Raw genomic sequence first — 14054 nt, forward strand, 5'->3', positions numbered from 1 at the left:
CACAGTAATTGCATCGGAATTAAATGCAAAGGGCACAATGCCGGATTCCGTACAAGAAGACTGACTCTTCTTAGTGTCTATGTTTTGAGATTTTCCTGTGAGACTAGTTTTAGATTCCGATGCTTCACTTCAGGTTTATTGTATTCCTTGGACCTTCACTTTGCCGATGAAACTCAGAAAATGCATCGGAGTAAATACAAAAGGCACAATGCCGAATTATGTTCAAGAAGACTGAGAATTCTTACCGTCTGTGTTTGGAGCCTTTCCTGTGGACCAGTTTCAGATTCCGATGCTTCCCTTCAGGCTTACTGCATCCCTTGGACCTTCACTTTGGCGATGATATACAAAAATGTCATCGGAAATATATATAAAATTCACAATGCCGACTTAAGTACAAGAAGACTGACTTTTCCCAGTGTCTATGCTTTGAGCCTTTCCTGTGTCTCCAGTTTTAGATTCCGATGCACAGCTGCTGGTTTACTGTATCCCTTGGACCTTCACATTGACGAGGAAACATAGAAATTGCATCGGAATTAAATACAAAAGGAACAATGCCGTCTTAAGTACTAGAAAACTGAGTCTTCTCACAGGTCTATGTTTAGAGCCTTCCCTGTGAGACCAGTTTTAGATTCCGATGCTTCACGTCAGGTTTACTGTATCCCTTGGACCTTCAAATCGACGTTCAAACAAAGAAATACCATCGGAATTAAATACAAAAGGCACAATGCCGACTCAAGTACACGAAGACTGAGTCTGCTTATCATCTATGCCTTGAGCCTTCCCTGTGAGACCAGTTTTAGATTCCGATACCTCACGTCAAGTTTACTGTATCCCTTGGACCTTCACATTGACGATGAAACTCAGAAATTGCATCGGAATTAAATACAATAGGCTCAATGCCGACTTAAATACAGGAAGACTGAATTTTCTTAGTGTCTATGTTTTGAGCCTTTCCTGTGACACCAGTTTTAGATTCCGATGCTTCACTTCAGTTTTACTGTATCATTTGGACCTTCACTTTGACGATGAAACACAAAAATTTCATCGGAATTAAATACAAAAGGCACAATGCCGACTAATGTACAAGACGACTGAGTCTTCTTACCATCTATGCTTTGAGCCTCTCCTGTGAGACCTGGATTAGATTCCGATGCATCACTTCAGGTTTACTGTATCCCTCGGACCTTCACATTGACGATGAAACTCAGAAATTGCATCGGAATTAAATACAAAAGGCTCGATGCCGACTTAAATACAGGAAGACTGAATTTTCTTAGTGTCTATGTTTTGAGCCTTTCCTGTGACACCAGTTTTAGATTCCGATGCTTCACTTCAGTTTTACTCTATCATTAGGACCTTCACTTTGACGATGAAACTCAAAAATTGCATCGGAATTAAATACAAAAATCACAATGCCGCCTTAAGTACAAGACGTCTGACGTTTCTTTGTGTCTGTGTTTGAGCCTTTCATCTGACACCAGTATTAGATTCCGATGCAGAACTGTTGGTTCACTGCATCACTTGGACATTCACATTGACGGTGAAACTCAGAAATTGCAATGGAATTAAATACAAGAATCACAAAGCCGACATAAGAGCAAAAAGACAGAGTCTTCTTACTGTCTATGCTTTGAGCCTTTCCTGTGTCACCAGATTTAGATTAAGATGCACGACTGCTGGTTTACTGTATCCCTTGGACGTTCACTTTGACGATGAAACACTGAAATTGCATCGGAATTAAATACAAGAATCACAAAGCCGACATAAGAACAAGTAGACTGAGTCTTCTTACTGTCTATGCTTTGAGCCTTTCGTGTGTCACCAGCTTTAGATTCCGAATCTTCACTTCAGGTTTACTATATCCCTTGGACGTTCACTTTAACGATGAAACACAGAAATAGCATCGGAATTAAATACAAAAGGCACAATGCCGAATTAAGAACAAGAAGACTGAGTGATCGTACGGTCTATGTTTTGAGATTTTTCTGTGACACCAGCTTTAGATTCCAAAGCTTCACTTCAGGTTTACTGTATCCTTTGGACCTTCACATTGACGATGAAACACAGTAATTGCTTCGGAATTAAAAGCAAAATCCACTATGCGGATTAAGTACAAGAAGATTGAGTCTTCTAACTGTCTATGTTTTGGCCTTTCCTGTGAGACCAGTTTTAGATTCCGATTCTTCGCTTCAGGTTTACTGAATCCCTTTGACATTCAGATTGACAATGAAACACATAAATTTCATCGCAATTAAATGCAAAAGGCACAAGGCCGCATTAAGTGCAAGATGAGTGACTTTGCTTAGTGTCTATGTTTGAGCCTCTCCTGTGTCACCAGTTTTAGATTCCGGTGCACGATTGCAGGTTTACTCTATCCATTGTACCTTCACTTTGACGATGAAACACAGTAATTGCATCGGAATTAAATGCAAAGAGCACAATGCCGGCTTATGTACAAGAAGACTGACTTTTATTAGTGTCTATGTTTTGAGCCTTACCTATGAGACCAGTTTTAGATTCCGATGCTTAACTTCAGGTTTACTGTATCCCTTGGACCTTCACATTGACGATGAAACACAGAAATTGCATCGGAATTAAATACAAAAGGCACAATGCCGACTTAAGTACTAGAAGACTGAGTCTTCTTACAGGTCTATGTTATGAGCTTCCCCTGTGTCACCAGGTTTTAGATTCCGATGCTTCACGTCAGGTGTACTGTATCCCTAGGACCTTCACACTGACGATGAAACACAGAAATTGCATCGGAATTAAATACAAAAGGCACAATGCCGACTTAAGTACTAGATGACTGAGTCCTCTTAACGTCTATATTTTGAGCCTTTCGTGTGAGACCAATTTTAGTTTCTGATGCTTCACTTCAGTTTAACTGTATCTGTTGAACCTTCACTTTGACAATGAAACACAAAAAATGTATCGGAATTAAATACAAAAGGAACAATGCCGACTTAAGTACAAGAAGACTGACTTTTCTTAGTGTCGATGATTTTAGCCTTTCATGTGACACCAGTTTTAGATTCCGATGCACAACTGCTGGTTTACTGTATCCCTTGAACATTCACATTGCCGAAGAAAGACAGTAATTGCAACGGGATTAAATACAAAATGCACAATGCCAACTTAAGTACAAGAAGACTGACTACTCTTAGTGTCAATGTTATGAGCCTTACCTCTGTGACCAGTTTTAGATTCCGATGCTTCACTTCAGTTTTACTGTATAACTTGGACCTTCACATTGACGATGAAACACAGAATTTGCATCGGAATTAAATACAATGGGCACAAAGCCGACTTAGTAGAAGAAGACTGAGTTTTCGTGCTGTCTATGATATGAGCTTTCCCTGTGAAACCAGTTTTAGATTCCGATGCCACACATCAGGTTTAGAGTATCCCATGTACCTTCGCATTGACGATGAAACACTGAAATTATATCGGAATTAAATACAAGAGGCACAATGCCGACTTAAGAACAAGAAGACTGAGTCTTCTTACTGTCTACGTTTTGAGCCTTTCGTGTGTCACCAGCTTTAAATTCCGATGCTTCACTTCAGGTTTACTGTATCTCATGGACCTTCACATTGCCGTTGAACCACAGAAATTGCATCGGAATTAATTACATAAGACACAATGCCGACTTAAGAACAAGAGACTGACTCTTCTTAGTGTCTATGTTTTGAGCCTTTCCTGTGTCACCAGATTTAGATTAAGATGCACGACTGCAGGTTTACTGTATCCCTTGGACCTTCACTTTGACGATGAAACGCAGAAATTGCATCGGAATTAAATACACAAGGCACAATGCCGGCATATGTACAAGAAGACTGAGTTTTCTTACCATCCATGCTTTGAGCCTCTGCTGTGAGACCAGTATTAGATTCCGATGCATCACTTCAGGTTTACTGTATCTCTTGGACCTTCCCTTTGACGATGAAACACAAAAATTGCATCGGAATTAAATACAAAATTCACAATGCCTCCTTAAGTACAAGAAGTCTGACTTTTCTTTGTGTCTGTGTTTGAGTCTTTCATCTGACACCAGTATTAGATTCCGATGCTGACCTGCTGGTTTACTGCATCACTTGGACATTCACATTGACGATGAAACACAGAAATTGCAATGGAATTAAATACAAAGGGCACAATGCTGACTTAAGTTGATGAAGACTGAGTTTTCATGTTGTCTATGTTTTGAGCCTTCCCTGTGAAACCAGTTTTAGATTCCGATGCTTCACATCAGGTTCACTGTATCCCTTGGACCATCACGTTGACGATAAAACACTGAAATTGCATAGGAATTAAATACAAGAATCACAAAGCCGACATAAGATCAAGTAGACTGAGTCTTCTTACTGTCTATGTTTTGAGCCTTTCGTGTGTCATCAGCTTTAGATTCTGATGCTTCACTTCAGGTTTACTGTATCCCTTGGACGTTCACTTTAACGATGAAACACAGAAATTGCATCGGAATTAAATACAAAAGGCACAATGCCGATCTAAGTACAAGAAGACTGAGTGTCCGTACGGTCTATGTTTTGAGCCTTTTCTGTGACACCAGCTTTAGATTCCAATGCTTCACTTCAGGTTTACTGTATCTCTTGGACCTTCACATTGACTATGAAACACAGTAATTGCATCGGAATTAAAAGCAAAATCCACTGTGCAGATTAAGTACAAGAAGACTGAGTCCTCTAACTGTCTATGTTTTGGCCTTTCCTGTGAGACCAGTTTTAGATTTAGATTCTTCGCTTCAGGTTTACTGAATCCCTTTGACATTCACTTTGACGATGAAACACAAAAATTTCATCGCAATTAAATGCAAAAGGCACAAGGCCACATTAAATGCAAGATGATTGGCTTTGCTTAGTGTCTATGTTTGAGCCTCTCCTGTGTGTTAGATTCCGGTGCACGATTGCAGGTTTAAATGCAAAGAGCACAATGCCGGCTTATGTACAAGAAGACTGACTTTTAATAGTGTCTATGTTTTGAGCCTTACCTATGAGACCAGTTTTAGATTTCGATGCTTAACTTCAGGTTTACTGTATCCCTTGGACCTTCACTTTGACGATGAAACACAAAAATTTCATCGGAATTAAATATAAAATGCACAATGCCGACTTAAGTACTGGAAGACTGAAATTTCTCATTGTTTATGTTTAAAGCCGCTCCTTTGTCACCAGTTTTAGATTCCGATGTACAACTGCTGGTTTACTGTATCCCTAGGACCTTCTCGTATACGATGAAACACAGTAATTGCATCGGAATTTAATACAAAAGGCACAATGCCGAATTAGTGCTAGAAGACTGACTTCCCTTGGTGTCTAAGCTTTGAGCCTTTCGTATGAGGCCAGTTTTAGATTCCGATGCTTCTCTTCAGGTTTACTGGATCCCTTGGACCTTCACATTGACGATGAAACACAGAAATTGCATGGGAATTAAATACAAAAGGCACAATGCCGACTTAAGTACTAGAAGACTGAGTCTTCTTACAGGTCTATGTTATGAGCTTTCCCTGTGACACCAGGTTTTAGATTCCGATGCTTCACGTCAGGTTTACTGTATCCCTAGGACCTTCACATTGACGATGAAACACAGAAATTGCATCGGAATTAAATACAAAAGGCACAATACCGACTTAAGTACTAGAAGACTGAGTCCTCTTAACGTCTATGTTTTGAGCCTTTCGTGTGAGACCAATTTTATTTTCCGATGCTTCACTGCAGTTTAACTGTACCGCTTGGACCTTCACTGTGACGATGAAACATAGAATTTGCATCGGAATTAAATACAATGGGCACCTTGCCGACTTAGTAGAATAAGACTGAGTTTTCTTGCTGTCTATGATATGAGCTTTCCCTGTGAAACCAGTTTTAGATTCCGATGCTACACATCAGGTTTAGAGTTTCCCATGGACCTTCGCATTGACGTGAAACACCGAAATTATATCGGAATTAAATACAAGAGGCACAACGCCGACTTAAGAACAAGAGACTGACTCTTCTTAGTGTCTATGTTTTGAGCTTTCCTGTGTCACCAGATTTAGATTAAGATGCACGACTGCAGGTTTACTGTATCCCTTGGACCTTCACTTTGACGATGAAGCACAAAAATTGCATCGGAATTAAATGTAAAAGGCACAATGCGCGCTTATGTAGAAGAAGACTGACTTTTCTTAGTGTCTATGATTTGAGCCATTCCTGTGTTACCAGATTTAGATTAAGATGGACAACTGCTGGTTTACTGTATCCCTTGGACCATCACATTGACGATGAAACACTGAAATTGCATCGGAATTCAATACATAAAGCACAATGCCGACTTAAGTAGAAGAAGACTGAGTCTTCTTAACGTATATGTTTTCAGCCTTTCCTGTGGCTCCAGACTAAGATTAAGATGCACGACTGCAGTTTTAGTGTATCCCTTGGACCTTCACATTGACGGTGAAACACAGAAATTCCAACGGAAGTAATACAAAAGGCACATTGCCGACATAACTACAAGAAGACTGAGTCTTCTTACTGTCTATGTTTTGAGCCTTCCCTGTGAGACCAGTTTTAGATTCCTATGTTCCACTTCAGGATTACTGTATCCCTTGGACCTTGACTATGACGATGCAACACAATAATTGCATCGGAATCAAATACAAAAGGTACAATGCCGACTTAAGTACAAGAATACTGACTTTTCTTAGTGTCTTTGTTTGAGCCTTTCCTGCGTCGCCAGATTTAGTTTAAGATGCACGACTGCAGGTTTGCTGTATCCCTTGGACCTTCACTTTGACGATTAAACACAGAAATTGCGTGGGAATTAAACACAAATGGCACAATGCCGACTTAAGAACAAGAAGACTGAGTCCTTGTACTGTCTATGTTTTGAGCCTTTCGTGTGTCACCAGCTTTAGATTCCGATGCTTCACTTCAGGTTTACTGTATCCCTTGGACATTTACATTGATGTTGAAACACAGATATAGCATCGGAAACAAATATATAAGGCACAGTGCCGACTACAGTACAAGAAGTCTTAGTGTTCTTACCGCCTATGCTTTGAGCCTTTCCTCTGAGACCATTTTTAGATTCCGATGCTTCACTTCTGGTTTACTGTATCCTAGATTCCGATGCACAACTGCAGGTTTACTGTATCCCTTGGACTTTCACATTGAGGATGAATCACAGTAATTGCACCGGAATTAAATACAAAAGGCACAATGCCGAATTCGTGCAAGAAGACTGACTTCTCTTAGTGTCTATGGTTTGAGCCTTTCCCGAGAGACCAGTTTTAGATTCCGAAGCTTCACTTCAGGTTTACTGTATCCCTTTTTACCTTGACACTGACGATGAAACACAGAAATTCCATCGGAATTAAAAACAAAAGCCACAATGCCGACTTAAAGACTAGGAAGACTGAGTCTTCTTAACGACTATGTTTTGAACCTTTACTGTGAGACCAATTTTAGACTCCGATGCTTCACTTCACTTCACTGTATTCTTTGGAACTTCACATTGACGATGAAACACCGAAATTGTATCCGAATTAAATATAAGAGGCACAATGCCGACTTAAGTACTAGAAGACTGAGTCTTCTTACTGTCTATGTTTTGAACCTTCCCTGTGAGACAGTTTTATATTCCGCTGCCTCACTTCAGGTTTACTGTATCCCTTGGACCTTCACATTGACGATGCAACACAGTAAATTCTTCGGAATTAATTACAAAGGGCACAATGCAGACATAAGTACAAGACGACTGTCGTTTCTTAGTGTATATATTTCGGGCCTGTCCTGTGTCACCAGTTTTAGATGCCGATGCACAACTGCAGGTTTACTGTATCCCTTGGACCTTCATATTCACGATGAAATACAGTTATTGCACCGGAATTAAATACAAAAGGCACAATGCCGACTTAAGTACAAGAAGACTGACTTTTCTTTGTGTCTATGTTTTGAGCCTTACCTGTGAGACCAGTTTTAGATTCCGATGCATCACTTCAGGTTTATTGTATCCCTTGGACCTTCACATTTACGATGAAACGCAGAAATTGCATCGGAATTGAATACAAAAGGCACAATGCCGAAATGAGAACTAGAAGTCAGAGTCTTCTTACTGTCTATGTTTGAGCCTTTCCTGTGAGACCAGTTTCACATTCCGATGCTTCACTTCAGGTTTACCGTATCCCTTGGACCTTCACTTTGACGACGAAACACAGAAATTGCATCGGAATTAAATACAAAAGGCACAATGCAGAATTAGTGCAAGGAGACTGCCTTCTCTTAGTGTCTATGTTTTGAGCCTTTACAGTGAGACCAGTTTTAGATTCCGATGCTTCATTTCAGGTTTACTGTTTCCCCTGGAGCTTCACTTTGACGACGAAACACAGAAATTGCATCGGAATTAAATAAAAAATGCCCTATGCCGACTTAAGTACAAGAAGACTGAGTCTTCTTACTTTCTATGTTTTGAGCCTGTCCTGTGTCACCTGTTTTAGATCCAGGTGCACAATTGCACATTTACTGTATCCCTTATACCTACACATTAACGTTGAAAAACAGAAATAGCATCGGATCAAATAAAAAAGGCACAATGACGACTTAAGTACAAGAAGACTGACTTTCCTTAGTGTCTATGTTTTGGGCCTTTCCTGTGAGACCAGTTTTAGGTTCCGTGCTTCACTTCAGGTGTACTGTATCCCTTGGACCTTCACTTTGACGATGAAATACAGTTATTGCACCGGAATTAAATACAAAAGGCACAATGCCGACTTAAGTACAAGAAGACTGACTTTTCTTTGTGTCTATGATTTGAGCCTTTCTGTGAGACCAGTTTAATATTCCGATGCTTCATTTCAGGTTTACTGTATCCCCTGGACCTTCACTTTGACGATGAAACACCAAAATTTCATCGGAATTAAATATAAGTTGCACAATGCCGACTTAAGTACAAGAAGACTGACTTTTCTTAGTGTCTATGGTTTGAGAATTTCCTGTGTCACCAGATTTAGATTCCGATGCACATCTGCTTTTTTACTGTATCCCTCGGACCTTCACATTGACGATGAAACACAGTAATTGCACCGGAATTAAATACGAAAGGCACAATGCTGACTTAAGTACAAGAAGACTGACTTTTCTTTGTGTCTATGTTTTGAGCCTGACCTGTGAGAACAGTTTTAGATTCCGATGGTTCACTTCAGGTATACTGTATCCTTGGACCTTCACATTTACGATTAAACGCAGAAATTGCATCGGAATAGAATACAAAAGGCACTATGCTGACATAAGGACTAGAAGTCAGAGTCTTCTTACTGTCTATGTTTTGAGCCTGTCCTGTGAGACCAGTTTCAGATTCCGATGCTTCACTTCACGTTTACTGTATCCCTTGGACCTTCACGTTAACGATGAAACACAACTATTGCATCGGAATTAAATACAAAAGGCACAATGCAGAATTAGTGCAAGGAGACTGCCTTCTCTTAGTGTCTATGTTTTGAGCCTTTCCGGTGAGACCAGTTTTAGATTCCGATGCTTCATTTCAGTTTTACTGTATCCCCTGGACCTTCACTTTGACGACGAAACATAGAAATTGCATCGGAATTAAATAAATAATGCCCTATGCCGACTTAAGTACAAGAAGACTGAATCTTTTTATCGTCTATGTTTTGCGCCTTTCCTGTGAGACTTGTTTTAGATTCCGATGCTTCACTTCAGGTATACTGTATCCCTTGGGTCTTCACTTTGACGATGAAACACAAGAATTTCATCGGATTTAAATACAAAAGGCACTATGCCGACTTAAGTACAAGAAGACTGACATATCTTGGTGTTATAGCGTCCCCAGTGCCATAATACGAAAAGACTTTAAATTATTTATAAAGAAGACATTCATAATTCCTAGTAGTTAAGGGATTAGGTGTTGCTTGCATCTTGGGGATGGAATTTTTACGCCAGAGGGACGCAAAAATCGACCTCTTGTGCGGGGAAGTAAGCCTTATGAATGATAGACGTGTAGTTTTGCCGTTGTTGAGGACACGGGAAGTGCACGGTAATATTGCCGGAGCTTTCAAACGAGATTCGAAGGAATACAGGTAATGAATTTATATTCTGACTTAAGTACAAGACAAGCGTATTATAAAGAATTTATTACTGAAGATAAAGAGGAAAAAAGGAAACTGATAGCCATGAAAGTTAGGGAGTCAGAACATTTGACTGAAGCACAACAAAACGAATTGACTCACCTACTTACAGATTATGAGAATGTGTTTTCGGAAAAACCCGGTGTTATCGAGGGCTACACCTATAATATCGAAGTGGTACCTCACGATACTTTCTGTCACGGAAACTACACCATCCCGTGGTCGAAGAAGGAGGCAATTACGAAGTAAACAAGAAAAATACTTACAAAGACTTAAAGAAGTTTGCTCAGTAGAGCAACGTTTACATTTGTGTGTAGTAGGTTAAGTTTATAGTGTATTTTTTCTGTGTGTAAATGCTCCGATTTTAGTGTAATATTTAAAAACAATGATGCACACAAGATTAGTGCGATTCAATTTTGTAGATGTTAAGGAATAATAATATTTTTAAGCAATTGCATTTTGAAGAAAAAAAAATAAACGAAATTTTTAACATATTCTTAAACCTACATGTTAAAAACGCTAAAAAAAAATATTTAAAAAAAGAGAAAATTCAATAGCATGTAACGATGAAAGAATTTTTCATTAGTGTGTCATGAATATTTTTGAACTGTAGTAGTAATGAAACTTATGAAAATTTAATATTATAATGTATATGTTGTTCCATGTATTTATGTCTATACCGATCTTGAAATACTACTGAACAACATGAGTGCAGGGTGTACATCACCCAAGGTACCTCATGTGTTGTGGACAAGGTACAAAGCAAATCAATAAACGCGACTACCGCTAAGCACTGTTAAAATATATTGCCATCTGCTAAGGCAGAGATTTGCACGAATTTGTAGTGCAAACAAAAGTCACAAATCTAACATTAATCTAGGAACTTGCACGCTAGGCCTAGATTATAAAATGTGTACAATAATGCGAGAGGCAAGGTTTTATAAAGTCGAGCCTGGCTCTGGAGGGCAAGTACGCAATGAGTGGGCAGACATGACATGGGGACTGACCTCAGATGAGACGGAAATACAATTGTATAGTCAAAAAATTTGAAGGCAAGTACGACTCTAAGTGGAAAAGGAAAAGAGACAAGTAGTGCGAGAGACTGGTAAAATCCAGCACAAGCCAAAATCCAGTTCAGGCTGAATGAAATACATTAGTGTTTGTGAACTAATCGAAACAGTTACTTTAAACAGTGTGAAAAACTGTGAAGGTGAAACTGTGATATGGACAGTGAAGTGCTAGTATTGAACGTTCAACAGCGGTGAGGACGCCAAACGCCAATATTACGCACGAAAAACTGTGATTTTGCTTATAAATGTGAACTGTTAACGTGAAGTGAACCCACAGTCAATATTTTTGGGACAGACTCTAATTTCAGTGAGTACAACAATGCGAGATTGGAATGCGATGCATGGACTGTTGCAAAACAGCGACCGCAGAAACGGCGAATGTTTGTACTAAGCTCGTATTGGGACACTCACCAGTGTCTGCGAGTGCGGCGAAAACATAAATAATTTTATCAAGACAAAAACTGACGTGTAATGGAAACAGTGGCGCATCAAAACTTCATTCACGGGAGAAGACCCATGTCATGTATTCTGCAAGACAGTGCTAGCTTGACATTCGGAAACTGGCGAAAACTTAACAACAACTGCCGCACTAATAAATGCTCCTTTCCCACTAGCGTAACCATCTGCAGCGGGAAACAAATATTACGTTGGTTGTGTGTATGTTTCATGTACTACGTCGGAGATGCGTAGCAGAGCTGACTCCTGCCAACAAGAGCGGGGGACGAATATCATCCCACTCCGCCACACCCGGGCGAGACAGAAGCGCATCGCCAACGGTGCAGCCGATCAGCTGATTCTGACGTTCCGCGACGGCGAGACACGCTGGCGTCGAGCGGGCGTTGACCTCTCCGCAGCCGCCGCAAACGCCGAGCACCGAACACACCAACCGACGCCGTCGCGAGCCAAACGTCGCGGCGTAGATCATCAAGTGTTATAATGACCTCATTTTTTGCATAGTGCAACAAAATATTTGTATGCACATCCTGTAATCCAATGACATTCCAGAAACAATTAAGTGAAAGTGACCAAAGCAGTTAGTCTGTAGCTCCGCCGAGGTTTTCCCCAGGTTTCCCTACGGCCGCGCCAAATGGGGAGCGAACAGTTGACACCCCTGGGACTTCAAATATTCCGGACTAACTCGTGGTTGTATACCTTGAACCTCATCTGTATTACACTTTGTGGACAACACACCTCAGTAATTTAACGCTTTAAATATACGATGTGACATATGTAAACAGTGAAAGAAAAATCTGCGTGTGGACACTGTGGACATGAAAGAGGAAATATTTATGTCAAAAAACACGAACATTTTTTTATGACATAAACATTTCAAGGGGCAATATAGCGTCCCCAGTGCCATATTACGAAAAGACTTTAAATTATTTATAAAGAAGACATTCATAATTTGTAAGAGATTTTTCTTCAGTAGGCGTAAAATAATAATTTCTCTGTCCAAGTTTCAAATGCAAAGAAATAATTTATGACAAAATGATCTAAAGAGGTGACAAGATACACTCTCTTGTCAATTTTTTAGTCGTCTTCACTTCCTCTTTTGTCTTGAATGTGTCTAGAGGGACATCTTGCGTGTGCTGACGAATGTAAGCATATTTGTATGAGTTAAGCATATAATATACTGATTTAATATTATTGTGCACTTTTAATTTGTAAGAGGTGATCCCGATTTCATGTCCACCTTCCTTGAAATAACCTGCATTCAAGTAATTTACAGCTCAACAATCGCAGCGGCCGATGCAGTCAACGACGCCATTACGTGGCGAATTTAACTTATGAAAAATTAGCGGAAGCGGAAAACTCGCCCGCTATTAGCATAATATCAATTTTTCTCCGCAGCCGCACGAAGTTGCAGAAATACTTAGCTTTAAGATTCTTATTTTCAGTACCATAGCTGAGAGCCAGAGCCAGGAATCCGACTACAATACAATGGTCAACGGAGGTAATAAAAATACTCTCGCGCGTGTGTGGGCCGCAATTTTAATTAATAACTAAAGATTTCTTGCTTTAAAGTGAACTGACTAGCCGAGGAAAGTAATATGAAAAGTTTATTACATTGTTCAACTTAAATATCATTTTTATTAAGGCCCACCACGTAAGTCGGCAACAATCAAAAAATAATAATAACAACAATAATATATACATTAAATTACGATGGCCGACGGACGCGAGAGTGTCTATGTTATGATCCTTTCCTGTGACACCAGCTTTAGATTCCGATGCACAACTGATGGTTTCTGTATCCCTTGGACCTTCACTATGATGTTGAAACTCAGAAATTGCATCGGATTTCAATACAAAAGGCACAATGCCGACTTAAGTACAAGAAGACTGAGTCTTCTTACCGTCTATGTTTTGCGCCTTTCCTGTGAGACTTGTTTTAGATTCCGATGCTTCATTTCAGGTTTACTGCATCCCTTGGACCTTCACTTTGACGATGAAAGACAGAATTTGCATCGGAATTAAATACAAAAGGCACAATGCCGAATTAGTGCAATAAGACTGACTTCTCTTAGTGTCTATGTTTCGAGCCTGTCCTGTGTCACCAGTTTTTGAGTCCGATGCACAACTGCTGGTTTACCGTAACCCTTGGACCTATACATAGACGATGAAACACAGTAATTGCATCGGAATTAAAATTAAAAGGCACAATACCGACTTAAGATCAAGAAGACTGACTTTACTTAGTGTCTATGTTCTGTGCCTTTCCTGTGTCACCAGTTTTCGATTCCGATGCACAACTGCTGGTTTACCGTATCCCTTGGACCTTCACATAGACGATGAAACACCGTAATTTCATCGGAATAAAATTTAAAATGTGCTATGCCGAC

Source organism: Schistocerca piceifrons, chromosome 4 (assembly GCF_021461385.2).
Source record: "Schistocerca piceifrons isolate TAMUIC-IGC-003096 chromosome 4, iqSchPice1.1, whole genome shotgun sequence".
Classification (NCBI taxonomy): domain Eukaryota; kingdom Metazoa; phylum Arthropoda; class Insecta; order Orthoptera; family Acrididae; genus Schistocerca; species Schistocerca piceifrons.